Source organism: Oryza sativa, chromosome 4, assembly GCF_034140825.1.
Source record: "Oryza sativa Japonica Group chromosome 4, ASM3414082v1".
NCBI lineage: Eukaryota > Viridiplantae > Streptophyta > Magnoliopsida > Poales > Poaceae > Oryza > Oryza sativa.
The window spans coordinates 24,423,172-24,438,525 of record NC_089038.1 but is presented as its reverse complement, the minus strand read 5'-3'; the positions used below and the strand labels follow the sequence as shown (position 1 = coordinate 24,438,525).

At 42.1% G+C, this 15,354-nt stretch overlaps 1 long non-coding RNA gene and 1 pseudogene across 8 annotated transcripts; one reads left to right on the top strand and one right to left on the bottom strand.

Moving 5' to 3' along the window:
• The first annotated feature begins 208 nt into the window (after window positions 1-208).
• Window positions 209-3,364, top strand: LOC4336166 (uncharacterized). 8 transcript variants are annotated; one of them, XR_010740509.1, is made up of 8 exons: window positions 209-644; window positions 866-958; window positions 1,179-1,331; window positions 1,936-2,022; window positions 2,119-2,250; window positions 2,338-2,404; window positions 2,935-3,044; window positions 3,134-3,364. It is a non-coding gene; the product is annotated as an uncharacterized lncRNA (long non-coding RNA). The 8 variants fall into 8 exon arrangements; XR_010740512.1 differs by having other exon boundaries at window positions 2,338-2,560; XR_010740508.1 differs by having other exon boundaries at window positions 2,935-3,364.
• A 2,546-nt stretch (window positions 3,365-5,910) lies between these two features.
• On the bottom strand, window positions 5,911-9,734 carry LOC136356001 (uncharacterized; annotated as a pseudogene).
• Window positions 9,735-15,354: the final 5,620 nt, after the last annotated feature.

Genomic DNA, 15,354 nt, shown 5'->3' with positions numbered 1-15,354 from the left:
TATTATCTAAAGCTGGCGGTGGGCTTTTTGCACGAGAAATCCTCTTAGAATTCGGTATCTTATATCTATACTAATATAAAAAGGAGGAGTTGTCCCCTTGCAATCCAACTGGTGAAATCAACCAGCCAAATCCTTACCATCCATCCATCCATTCAACGAATCCAACGGTTCAGATTATTCCACGTTCTCCCCTCAGCCTCTCCTCCCCGTTCCCATCCCTCCTCCCGCAGACCACGGCTCACCCAAAAATTATGCCACCTCTCCCCTGCCAACGCACCGCGCCGCCGTCGCCCGTCATCCCTCCCACTCCACCTCAACCGCCCCCTCCGCCGCGCCGGCCATCCCCTCTTTGCGCATCCTCTCTACTCCGACGGCTCAGTGGAGCTCGAGCGCCGTTCGTCGCCCACTGCCTACCCCCACCCCATGGTGCCACCCAGGAAGATCGCCGTCACTCATGGCGCCCCAAGAAGCTCGCCGGGCTCCCTGCTCCTTCCCCATCGCATGGGCCTCCTCGCCGGTGATCTCCTCCCTTCTCACCCTCAAGTAACGTCGTCGATCCCCCGCTGCTGCCACACCTTGTCACATTCCAGTGCATGCCCTCGCCCATATGGCCAGATCGACTTGTTTGGATCACTCAAGCTGGGGTTAGTTCTATGGATATTTGCTACTCCTGTTGATACTTGATAGGTATATTCATCTGAATCATCTGGTACTAACAATTGCAGGTTCTGGACCAGGTTGGAATATATTACACCTTCTTCATTTTGTTCATATATGTGCTCTGGTCTATATCTGTTATATTATGAGTCTGGTCACGACTTATGATGTTTCTTATCCTGTCCTTCTTCTTGTATACAAACATCAGTAGAGCAATCAAAAGGACTGAGGTTGAAGCAATTCCTGTGCTAGGAAAAGTCCGAAAAGCTGTTGAAATTTAGACTGCTCGAGCCAATGACAGGCATGTTGTTCCCTAATCCATTTCTTTTCTATATGAGTTATATAGTAATCTACAGATGCATGTGCAAACCAGCTGGATTTGTACACGTACTGACCACAGGTGCAGATGAATTGTAAAATTAAGATATTAAGCAATATATAAACAACTAAATATGTATCAGTATATATAAGGTTTGAGTATCTAAAATGTTTACTGCACTGAACTTAATGGAAAATTTCAGAAATCTGACTACAAACATATGGAATTTGCTTCTTCCATCCTTCATGTGATTGGTGGTCTGCCGACTGCTTCTGATGACTGAGTTGCTCTATTGGCTTTCGTGATTACCGTCGTGGCCGCGCCCTTCGATTTGTTGGTCTCACTCACCATGGTGGTAAGCACAGGCACATTGATTGTTCTTTTATCTTTCTTCATGCACTAATTATTAACTGAAACTTTGTTGTGCTATGAGCCAAGTAGTCAACGATATTTCCTTTCTTGCTTGATTTGATTCTTACTTTCTTTGCCGAGTTCTTAAATTATTGGCAAATAAATGCTTGGACTGTGATATGCCATTGTTGGCAATGGATGCAAATGAATCAGCAAGGGGAGTTTTTCCTATCCTAGGTCCTAAAACTTATTGAGCATAGTGCTCATAAAAAATAAAGGAATGATGAGGCTGCAGTCTGCACCTTCTTAAGGTGATTGTATTAGATTATGACCTGTTTTTTTCAGTTCTACCAAATTCATTATGTAACCATCAGTTGCAAATGCAATGTTACGTGGATTGGAAATATTTACCCTGAAACGCTGCACACATATCTTGATTCTTAATCATGCTCTAATGATCAACTGGTTGCTAATTGAAGGTTTGTTGTGTTCAACAAGTCTATGAAACTCAATTTTTTACGTGAAGAATTTATATGGAGTGCTGCATTAAAAAAGGGCCACATGGTAATTTTTGCAGTTCTGAATTAATACTTGTGTGTTTTAATTAGGATATGTTCGCATACCGGCCACGCAGTGCGGTGTGGTAAGCTTAAAGCTGACAGCCGAGAGGTTGTCCAAGAATGATCCACATATATGTATGTTTTTGTTCTCCAACAATAATCGCTAGCCATACTTGATACAAATATGCATTGCTCAGATGAAATGACAAACCTAGCTACATCTGGTTTCAGGCTTCTTCCTCTGAACTGGACCATTGGAATGCCAGGAATCTTAGTGGCGACAGTGATCAAAGCCAACTTGACCCTATCTGGAATGAGGATCTCAAGCTCTCTATTCCTTAGCAGTACGGTCCTCGCATGTTGGTAATCAACTCACAGGATCCAAAATCATTGAAAATTTGTAATGTGTTTCTGATGAGTTCGTCCAAAACTCACTTTGTTTTCATCCAGCAAGTGTTCAATGGGTGGCAATTTTCTCAGCTAGCAACAACAACAGTTGATGACTGCCAATGCCAATGTTGGTGACTCAATTCTTAAGTTATTTCAAAATAATTTTAACAGTGCAGCATGTTCTTTATTGATCCTGTACCAACCTCATGAAATCGACCGGTCTGAACATATGGATGATTTAGCCCACACAACAAATCAATGCGATTTGGAATTTAATTATTTGGTTAGTATTCACTATTCAGGTGTATGCATTAAGTCTCATGTTATATGTAGGTTTAATGATATCCATTGCTTCTTGATACAGTACTTGTCATATTCCAAAAACGTAAAAAGATTGGTGTTAAAGTTAGAATGTTGCTGCAGCTAGATGATATTGCCTTCAGTTTTCTGAAATTACTGCTATACCCATGAACTGGTTTATTTAGATCACTACACAAATCGATGCAATTTGGTTAATATTTAGTAAATACATTAAGTGTCATGTTATATATAGGTCTAATGATATCCATTGTTTTGTGATACTGTATAGGCGTACTCCAAAATGGTTTTTGTGTACTATTGTCTTTATTATACTGAAGTTAAAATGTTCTTGAATAGGGCATACGCGGATTGGGGATTTCTTTTCGTGCAGTAACAATATTTCTGTTGTACTTTTGTGCGCACATAGGGGAGTGTGGAGTTGCTATCGTGACATTCTTCAAATCCAAGTTAGTATTATATAAGGATTTTACCTATTCTTCATATGTCATGCCTATAAATTTGTCAGGAAATTGTATTGAAGAGCTTCCCTATGCAGAGCTCATTGGTGCTGGAGTTTGAGCGATGGTTCTTTTGTTCTTTGAGATGTATGTTGCCTTTGCTGTTGCAAGCTAAATTTTCTCTTCCAACCACAGTGATAAAGAAATAGCAATTTAATTATTATGTTGGTTTTGATGCCATCTATGAACATATGTCTCTCTTCCTCCAACTCTCCATGGAATCAAACTCCTCACCTGCTAGCCAAGCTCAAAGCTGGTGCATTGGTTTTCTCCCTGGTAGAAAATACATAATTTTCTTATTGCATTTCATTGTTTGTTGACCATCGACTGACATCTCCATTGTTGCCGAGAACATCTGTGGTTTGCATGTGTACTCGCAATTCCTCCTTGAAAATGTCTTGATCAGAAGTCTAGTGTGCATACTTTTTTGTGGTATACTGGTCTTAGGAATTTGATTAGCGTTTTGATGCATGAAAGTAAAAGTGAGATGAAGGTTTATACATGAATATATAATTTAGTCATCTTAATTTGTTTTCAGGATTGTTAATATGTATGTATTCTTTCATTTTCTCTTGAGAAAAACTCACAATAGTCTCGGTCACATGTATCAAGTATATATATGGTTTTTTTCTAACAGAAGTTTTGCGTACCTTTTGTTCTGTGTAGTTTTCTTATATTCTAGCTACTTCTTGCATTTACAACATATCATCCTGGTTTCCCTTTAGCACTTGAACTATAATTCTGTAAGAAAATAATGCCTTGATAGTTATTCTCTTTTACTTGCAGTTTCACTTCTAGCTGAAAATTGTTAAGAGTTTGATCATTAATTGTTTGCTTTCAAAAGGTAGCAGCATCACAGTATAAATTGTGTTTGTCCCGCTAAATACTTTTACATTCATTGGTAAGCAAGTAGTGATTCAAAATAGTGGTTTTTATAGAGAACCATCCAAATTATCATGTTAGTATAGTCTATGTAAAATTGTCTTAATTACTAGAAGAATTTATACGGAGTGCATTGCATAGAAATGATTGCATAGATTCTTCTTCGTTTACTAATATATAGTGTCAAAACGTGCCTTGCACGTACAAGATTACTAGTATTATCTAAAGCTGGCGGTTTCCGCTGCAAGCTGATTGGTTCGTTTTACCCCATTCAGTTTTACGCCACGTGTCCATGAAGCATTCGGCAAAAGATCGAGTGTCTCGCGCATGTATTGCTGTCTTCCTGCGGTAGAAAACAAAAATAACAGCAGCTTCTGGATGTCGTCTCACCTCGTGTCCCTGCCATCTGGGCCAACCACATTCATTAATCTCTCATCCCAGTTCTATAAAAAAAATCAATCATCCCAGCTGGACTAGCCACATTGGCCCGTGCGCCTGTGCTGGCCGAGTCAGTTATGGCTAACCTGTGAGCTGAACCCATGCATGTGAGTATTGTAGCATATGACAAGCTTGGAATAAAAAAAATATATAAATCAAACCATATTGGTCTAATATACAATTATTTGTGGCATCAAATTAGTATTAGTTTTATAGTTAATAATAATATAATTTGTATGAATATTGATGATCAAATTTTAGTGTCAATGCCATTTTAAAAACAAACACATCATATATTTCTCAAAAAAGAGAAAGTATGGTATAGTCTGCAACAGAATAAAGAAAAAAATGCACACACTTTGATTGGGTTATAATATTCATATATTACTTAAAAATAAAACAACAAATAATAAAATTTGTGTATAAAAAAGATAAGTATAAACAAATATTAAAAACTGACAAATATAGTAGTTCTACTAATATCAATATTTACATACTATTATAGGAATGTTGGTGTGAAATGTCCCAATAAAAACATGAAAAATAGTTCAGAGAGTGGTTGCCCTATAATAGTCACATATCATATTTACACGATATACAAAAGAATTCATATAGCATATTACCTACATTATAATTAGTAATTTGGTTCTATATTTTGTATATGGAGTGCATATATAGTATAAGCTATCTATCTAAAATACTGTGTCTAGCATATATGTCTACCAATTAATAGACATACGTATTCTCTCTCCTCTCACTCACTTCCACAACAAAAAAATATATTGTGTGGCATTCTCTCCTACATGGTGATCGTACCATTATTCACGCCCTTAGTGCTAAGTGTGATTGGTTAAAACTGGAAACATGTAACTTAACCATGTTAATATCCTATATTATAGAAAATGTTAAACAATCTTTTAACAAAAGGTAAAGCAATCGGTAGCAAGAAATAAAAAATATTTTGTTTTAATTTTACTAATTCTAACAGCTTATATACAAAATTTTAAAATTACAAACGTGAGACTAAATTCACCCACTGGTGGAGAAAGCATTTGTAGTCCCGGTTCGTAACCCCCCTTTAGTCCCGGTTTCCAAACCGGGACTACCAATTCGGGACTAAAGATCGCTATCTTTAATCCCGGGTGAAATAACCGAGGCTAAAGATCGATCTTTAGTCCCGGTTGGTAACATCAACTGAGTCATCTTTACTCCCGGTTGGTGTTACCAACCGGGACTAAAGATCGAGCTGACCTTTTTTTTCATGGCCCTGTTGCTGCATGGTTTATATATATATATATATATATATATATATATATATATATATATATATATATATATATATATATATATATATATATATATATATATATATATATATATATATATATATATAAACCATGCATATATATGTTTCAATACATATGTACATGCATAATATATATATATATATAATATATATAATATGTGTGTGTGTGTGTATATATATATATATTTACATTATAGAAAATGTGTACACATGCATATAGAAACATATGTAGTCATGTATTAATTACAATCCATTATATGTCCTAGCTAGCTACGATTTCGACGTAGTAGTAGTCGCTAGCTCAGAAGCTAAGGACCTATGAATTGTGTTTCCGTCGTAGTAGAATTCACCCTTGGGATCAAGGATTTGTTCGTTGATGAATCCCATGAGTTGTTCTTGAACCGCCGCGATGAATTCCTTGTGTGTGATCAGGTTATCCCTCATGCGAATAAACTATATGAATGTATGAAATTGATTAGTAATTAAACAACAAATCGATACGTAATGAAAATTTGAATTTATTTGTACGTACGTCGAGCTCTCTTGTGGTGATGATTTGGTTTGCAAGGCAGTGGCAATACTCGCACACGTAGTAGCCGCACAAGTTAGTTCCCTTCTTTTGCTTTGCGCACTATAAATAAATGACAAACGACGAGAGATCTAATTAATATACACTTGTATGTATTTGAATCGGAGAAATATAAATGTAGAGCATGTGTACTCACAGGAAAATTGAACTTCCGCCTAAGTCTTTCTATCCATTTGCCGCGGACCAAATGACGGAACCGATACCAAGCCCTACATGGAGTTTAAAGCTATGATTCGTAGTAGCAATTAACTATAACAAGATTCTTAATTAACACATAGGAACTTATGACAGTACCTGTCTATAAGTTCGAAAACCTTGTCGAACGTAGACTCTTTTTTATCCATTGAGTCATATATGTTGACGGTGTAGGCCTCCAGGTCGAAGAGTAAAAGCACCCAGTGGAATCTGCAATATGCGTGGGATGCATTACATATGAAACACTTAGAATGTTCGTACGAGAATGAAATTTGGTATAGGAAGACAGTAAAATTAAACTAACTCTGTGTTGTACAACAACAGTATGAACGTCTTGTAATGCTGCGCCTTCAAGAGATGGACGAGATTGTCCTCTGTGGCTTGCGGGTATTGGTCGAGCATTGCGACGTTTACTTTCCGAGGGTCGATGAATCCAGTATCGAAAACCCCCCGCCGTCGGGCCCCTTTGAATCTCCATTCTACAACGATAAAAGGGATTATATATTATATATAGTCTACTTATATACAAGGACCTAATTAATTAAAGGAGACGTAGTAAGAAATCTAACTGAACGATATACTTACAAAATCCAGCAACTCATAATAGAGACATCAAGGGCGTCCAGCTGGTATAGTTCGTAGATTCCCCTGAAATTGATCCAGAGAATGTCATCTCCTTGCAAGAAGTCCGTGTCCCTAATCCTCACTCCGATCATCTCTCTACCGGTTGCGCTCATCTCCATGTACAGCTGATGGAACTTGTACATTTGTGTGGGTAGGGACTGCAGCAGCTCAGGCTTGACAAGCGATTTACCGAGTTCGTACATGTATTTCACTTCCGCCTTTTTGATTGGTGCGTCTCCTAGCAATTGATCCGTAGTTAGCCCGGTGTCATTAATAAATTCTTGTATTCCAAAATATTCGCCGGTCACCAACGGCTCGATCTCCTGGTTTGGTTGCTCTCCAAGCTGAGGGACTGGTTTGGACTTTCCAGAAGATGCTTTCTTAAGTGTTCGCTCATAATCCGTTAGCTTTATGGCCTCCTTGGCTGGTGCCGACATACTCCTGAAGAACTTCTTGGCACTCGGGTCTATAGGAATCTTCTTTTCTGGACCCCGAGGCTTCAATTGTCTCTTCACTTCTGCTTCCACGTAAGCGTCAAGCTCCTGTTGCGTGCAATCGTACGGTGGCTCCTTGTTCTCGGCGGCGTCAACTTTCGCCTTCTTCGTTGCCCTTGTGCGGGCAGGCGGTGGTGCTTGGTGAGTTCTTGACTTGGAAGGTGCTGGAGGACACGACGCAGGAGCCTGAGGAGGAGTCTGTGCAGGAGGAGGAGTCTGTGCAGGATCCTGAGGAGGAGTCGGTACAGGAGACTGATAAGGAGGAGACGGTGTAGGAGCCTGAGGAGGAGACGGTACAGGAGACTGATGAGGAGGAGACGGTGCAGGAGCCTGAGGAGGAGACGGTGCAGGAGCCGGAGGGGATGGTGCATGAGACGCCGCTTGTTGCCCAGGGAGGATGATGTAGCGCTTGCGCCATAGTATAATGGCGTGGCTTGTGTCGCGTAGATGCGTCTCACCATCTCCTCCAGGGTAATCCACCTCGAGGTCCTCGTACGCGCCTTCGACCAACTCAACTTCGACCTTGGAGTATCCTGCTGGAATCGGCCTGCAGTGGTAAGTACCTGAAGGGTCCGTTGGGATGGCCATGCCCGACGCCACCTTCATGTGGTGAGAGGTTATTTATTAGTAAACAACATATATAAGCAGCAACTAGCGGAATGGCCAAATCTAAAATCTATAAACTACGAGCTTACCTTTATTGATAAGTTCTTGAAGGGAATATGCAGCTCACATGGTGTCCGCTGAGTGATGTCATCAACGGGGCAGGTGGTTTCGTGCTGGGTTTGCATGGCGTCCATGCTCTGTGATCCTACCTGCCTCGTTGAGGCGCAGCTGCTACGGTTTCCTGACGGGCTCACCATTGCAGGAGGAATGGTCGGCTAGGGATCATGGGACCGATGTGCGGCCATGCGTTCATCAACCTTCCTTGCCACCTCCTGTTGCATGCTGAGCTCGTAGCTCGATACCCTGAACTCTAGATCTGCAATCTTCGCCTCGGTATCTCTCTTGCTCCTCATCCGACTCCTGTACGTGTGGATGTCCTCCTTGAACCCAATCTTCCAAGGAATCACCCATTTCCCTCGTGTTCGTCCTGGATGCTCTAGAGTTTGCAGGGCGAGTGACAGCTCGTCCTTCTCTCTGTCCGGTCGGAACGTGCCCTGAGAAGAGGCTTCCACTGCTTCTGTTAGTCGATGCGCAGCCTCGCGTATCTGATCGCCGAAGACCAGGGAGCCATCAGCTAGGTTGAGCGTTCCACCATGAGCATAGTACCAGAACTTCGATCGGTCCGGCCAATTAGCGGTGGCCGGTTCGATACCCCACTCAAGCAAGCTAGCCTCCATCTCCTCCCACTTCGGCATCGCGACGCTATAGCCGCCTGACCCCAAGTGGTGATGGTACTTCTTCTTGGTGGCATTTTCTTTGTTTCTTTCCATCATCGCCTGCCCTTGTTCACATGTCTTATATGCAACGAACTCGTCCCAGTGATCCCTTAGCTTTGGGAATGTGTCGAAGTTCGGTGTCTGCCCCTTCAGGATATATTTCTGGTACAGATCTCCCTTGAAGCTCTGAAACTGTTCTGCCATTTTCTTCAGAATCCACCTTTTCACTTTGTCCTCTGTACCCGCGGGAAGGGTGAATGTCTCGAGCATTGTGGTCCACAGCATCTCTTTCTTCGAATCTGGGACAAAGCTCTCATGATCTCCGCGTGCCCTTGTTCTGCGCCAGTATACCGTACTGACAGGCACGTTATCCCGCACAACCCAACCGCTATGACGTACATAGTTCTTGGCGGCTTCTGCCGGGGCACTAGGTCGGCCGTCTTCGTCCACTTCCGTTATGTTGTGCCGACCCTCAAGCTTCTTCGCGGCACCTCGTTGCCCGCGTGCCCTCTTCTGTCCAGCGGAGGGTTGACTTGCACTATCCTCCTCCTCCTGGTTCCCCTCCACATCCCTTTCAACGTGCCCCTCTTGGTTCCCCTCTGCATCCCTCTGCACTTCCTCGTTCAAATACTGGTTTGGATCCTCGTTCCCCTCTTCTTCGTTCCAGTACTGGCTGCTTCCCTCCGCGATTGTATCATACAATATCTGTTCCTCATCGCGATCAGCCATCTGTTCATACATGAAACAGCTGCTAAGTCATGAGACATTTATGTTTTAACAATCTTATATGCTAACAATCATATGCTAAGTCTAGGTGACGTATATTACAGGACCCTAGCTAGTCAATAAATTATATAGTAAGTCTAATTACAAATCTAATAATCTTATATTAAAACTTAAATAATCTTATACTAAAACTCAAATAGTGATAAATGCTAAGTCTAGGTGACGTATATTATAGGACCCTAGCTAGTCAATAGTTATATACTAAGTCTAATTACAAATATAATAATCTTATATTAAAACGTAAATAATCTTATACTAAAACTCAAATAGTCATGTATGCTAAGTGTAACTATCGTATATTAGAACCCTACACAATCTTATATGCTAAGTCTAATTACAAATCTAATAATCTTATATTAAAACTCAAATAATCTTATACTAAAACTCAAATAGTCATATATGCTAAGTGTAACTGTCGTATATTAGAACCCTACACAACCTTATATGCTAAGTCTAATTACAAATCTAATAATCTTATACTAAAACTCACATAGTGATATATGCTAAGTCTAGGAGACGTATATTATAGGACCCTAGCTAGTCAATAAATTATATACTAAAGTATAATTACAAACTATAATAATCTTATATTAAAACGTAAATAATCTTATACTAAAACTCAAATAGTCATGTATGCTAAGTGTAACTGTCGTATATTAGAACCCTACACAATCTTATATGCTAAGTCTAATTACAAATCTAATAATCTTATATTAAAACTCAAATAGTGATATATGCTAAGTCTAGGTGACGTATATTATAGGACCCTAGCTAGTCAATAAATTATATACTAAAGTCTAATTACAAACTATAATAATCTTATATTAAAACTAAGTCTAAGTGTCGTATATTAAATCTAATAGTCTTAATTGCATTACAAATATAACAATCATATATATAATTACGTCACTTGTCTGCGCGAATTCCTTCGAGGGCTAGCTACCACTCCGGCTTGAGGGACGACTCCAACAACGTCTTTTCTGCAAGATACAAAAAGATGTATTAGGATAAACGCGAAGTAACATATATTGCATTTTACGTTCACGTTTCGTTCACGATCGTTCACGTTCGCGTTCTCGTTAAGGTCACGTTTCATTCACGTACGTTCGTTCGTTCACATTCATTCACCTGCCTATATTGCATTTCACGTTCACGTTCATTCACGTTCACATTCGTTAACGTTCGTTCATGTTCGTTAGTTCACGTTCACGTTCGTTGACGTTCGTTCATGCTCGTTCATTCACGTTCGTTCATTCTTTCACGTTCAATTCTCGTTCACATTCGTTCGCTCGTTCATGTTCTCGTTCACGTTCGTTCGCTCGTTCTTGTTCACGTTCGTTCGCTCGTTCACGTTAGTTCACGTTATTTTGTTCGATGCCGTGGCGGCAGCGGAGCGGCGGTGTGGCGGCAGCGGGACGGCGGTGTGGCAGCAGCGGACGGCGGCGGGACGGTGCAGCGGCCGCGTGGCGGCACGCGCGGCATCGGCGTGGCGCGGCGGCGGCGCCGTGCGGCGCGCGGCACGGTGGCGACGTGGCGCGCGGCCCGGTGGCGACGTTGTGCGGCGGTGGCGAAGCGCACGGCACGGCGCCGGCGTTGCGCGGCGGCGGCGTGGCGGCTTGGCGGCGCGGCGCCGATGCCGTGCCACGGCGGCGTCGTGGCGTCTCGTCGTATCGGGCCGCCGCGGCGTCGTGCCGCGGCGTCATGTCGTGATGACGTCGGCGTCGAGGCGGCCGGCGGCAATCGAGAGGGAGAGAGAGAGAGATCAAGATCGGAGAGAGAGAGAGCTGATGAGAGGGAGGCGGCGTCGGCTCTCACCCCAGAGATGCGGCGGCGACGACGACGAGTGCGAGACGACGGCGAGATACGGCGGCGGCGTCGGCGCGGGGATGCCCTTGGCAGTGGCGGCGAAGGAGAAGCCGAGAGAGATCGATCGGGCAAAAACTTCTAAGTGTTGGTGGAGAAGACGAGGGCGCGCGTCGGGAATATATATACCCCTAGATCTTTATTCCTGGTTGATGAGAACAACCGGGAGTAAAGATATCTTTCCTCCCGGTTGGTAAGAACAACAGGGACTAAAGAAAAGATCTTTACTCCCGGTTGTTCTCACCAACCGGGAGGAAAGTTATCTTTACTCCCGGCTGTTCTCATCAACCAGGAATAAAGATCTTTTCCCGCTATTTCCAAAAATTTTTTAAACCCGGTTAGGGTTAAGAACCGGGACTACTGATAAGCGCACTGAGTATTATTTTCCATTACATATGTGTTTCTAAAATAGAAAATAATGCATTAAATTTATTTAAAGTACAAAAATTAATGACAATCACTACGGAAAATTAGTACTGTCTGTAATAAATTAAGTGGATAAAACGTAATAAGCAAATATTACGTTTTAAAATTAATAAAAATTCTAATAATCATATATACTTAGCATATGAATGATATTAAATTGTTAAAAACTCTAATTAACATATGTATATACATACGGCATGATTTAAAATTAATAAAAATTGTAATAATCATATATAATTAGGATATTAAATTAATTGTTAAGAACTCTAATTAACATATGTGAATGCCACATGCATGATTTGAAAATTTTAAAAATTCGAATAGTCATATATAATTAGCATATGAATGATATTGAATTAATTGTTAAAAACTCTAATTAACATATATAAATGCCACATGCATGATTTAAAAAATTTAAAAATTGTAATTATCGCATATAACTAGCATATACATGATTTAAACTTGTTAAAACCTCAAATAATCGTGCGTAATTAACATATGCCATACATCAATTGATTTAATCAATACATCCAAAATAGTTTACATTGTGTACACAATAATTACGGCAATACATCGGCGCTGACGGTTGACCGCACGTACTTTCTCCTCACTATTGTTCCCTCCTTGTGATCGCTACGTGAGTAAGGGGTGTCTTCAGTTGATAGAAGGATGCTAGGGTCAATCGTCACCGTGAAAGGGGGTTGCCCATCCAACTGATCGTAATCCTCGTTAGTCTTGTCCTCAACTCCGACGATTTTTCTTTTGCCTGGGAGAACCACGTGACGCTTAGGCTCGTCAGGCCCTCTGCCCTTCTTTCCTTTGCTAGACGTGTCCTTCACGTAAAAGATTTGCGTTACATCATTGGCAAGGACAAAAGGTTCGTCCGAGTATCCAACCTTCTTAAGGTCAACCGTTGTCATCCCACTGTCATCAATCATTACGCCTCCACCAGTCAACCTAATCCATTGGCACCGGAACAGAGGGACCTTCGGAGGACCATAGTCAAGTTCCCATATGGCCTCGATGGCACCGTAATACGTGCTAGTTGTTCCATCGTGTCCCATGGCATCGACACGAACAGCGCTGTTTTGGTTCGTGCTCTTCATGTCTTGGGCTCTCGTGTAGAATGTGTACCCATTGATCTCATATCCCTGGAATGTTGCGATCGACCCAGACGGTCCCCTCGCCAGGAAGGCAAGTTGTTGGTTGATCGACTCGTTACCCATGAGATGTTGTCGTAGCCACGCGGGGAAAGTATCAATGTGATGCCGTGTAATCCATGCATCGGACTTATCGATGTTCCTGGCGCGAACTAGAGCCAAGTGCTCCTCGATGTAAGGAGCTACCAATGAAGATTGTTGCAGAACCGTGAAATGGGCTTTACGGAATAAATTGTTGTCTATCGTCATTATTGCTTTCCTTCCGAGAGTTCCCTTTCCCCGTAGTCTCCCTTCATGGCGTGATTCAGGTACCCCGATTGGGTGAAGGTCTTCAATAAATTCTACGCAAAATTCGATGACCTCCTCTGTTCCATAACCCTTGGCGATGCTTGCCTCTGGACGAGCACGGTTACGAACATACTTCTTCAAAACGCCCATGTACCTCTCGAAAGGAAACATGTTGTGTAGGTACACAGGCCTGATAATACTGATCTCTTTGACAAGGTGACAAAGCAGATGCGTCATTATATTGAAAAATGAAGGTGGAAATATCAACTCAAAACTGACAAGACATTGCACCACATCATTCTGAAGGGCTTCTAATCTATCCGGATCGATGACCTTCTGCGAAATTGCGTTCATGAATGCACATAGCTTCGTTATTGTTGCCCGGACATTGTCTGGAAGGATACCCCTTATTACAACTAGTAGCAGTTGTGTCATCAACACGTGACAGTCATGAGACTTTAGGTTTGTGAACTTCTTCTCCTTCATGCTTATTATTCGCTTGATATTCGTGGAGTATCCAGACGGTACCTTTATGCTCTCCAAGCAATCAAACATACTTTCCTTCTCTGCCTTGCTAAGAGTGTAGCTGGCTGGACTCAAGTAATGGCTTCCTTTCTCCTTTAGGTTCCGGGTGAAGGTCGCTGCGTTGTTCCATATGCTTCAGATCATTACGTGCTTCCAGTGTATCTTTCGACTTTCCGTATACACCTAGGAAGCCAAGAAGGTTTACGCAAAGGTTCTTAGTGAGGTGCATCACGTCGATTGCGTGGCGGACGTCCAAGAATTTCCAATAGGGTAACTCCCAAAATATAGAGTTCTTTTTCCACATCGCCGCGTGACCATCTCCGCTCTCTATCGGCTGGCTTCCAGGACCCTTTCCAAACACTACTTTAAGATCTTTAACCATAGCAAACACTGTTTTCCCGTTGCGATGTTTAGGCTTCGTACGGTGTTCAGCCTTATGTTCGAAGTGCTTGCCTTTCTTCCGTACCGGGTGGTTTGCTGCAAGGAATCGACGATGACCCATGTATACAACCTTCCTACAGTGCTTAAGATACGTACTTTCTGTTTCATCCATACAGTGAGTGCAAGCCTTGTACCCCTTGTTGGACTGCCCGGATAGGTTGCTAAGTGCAGGCCAATCGTTGATGGTTACGAACAACAGCGCTCGTAGGTTAAACTCCTCCTGTTTGTCCTCATCCCACACGGGGACACCTTCCTTCTTCCACAACAGTTTAAGATCTTTGACCAGTGGTCTTAGGTACATATCGATGTCGTTACCAGGTTGCTTGGGGCCTTGAATTATAATCGGCATTATTATGTACTTCCTCTTCATGCATAGCCACGGGGTGAGGTTGTAGATACACATCGTAACGGGCCAAGTGCTATGGCCGCTGCTCATCTCTCCAAAAGGATTCATGCCATCCGTACTAAAACCAAACTGTATGTTTCGTGCGTCCTTTCCAAAGTCTTTAAATTTTCTGTCGATGTTTCGCCACCGCGAACCATCGGCGGGGTGTCTCAGCATCCCATCCTGTTGACGCTCTTCAGCGTGCCATCGCATCATTCTAGCATTCTGTCGACCCCCGTTTTTATAACAGGAATCAATCGTGTAAACAGTACCATTTCCCTGGATCAAGTAGTTTGGTACACACGAATTCATAGCTGGAATACCAAGTGCACATACACGAGTATCTAATACGAATTATTACATCATAGGCCCGCAGACATAGTCTTAAATCATCGGACCGAGCGGTCCGGAATACATCCAAAAGCAGAAATAGATAAGGCAGCGGAATTCAGGCAGCGGCATGCCATTGCCACAG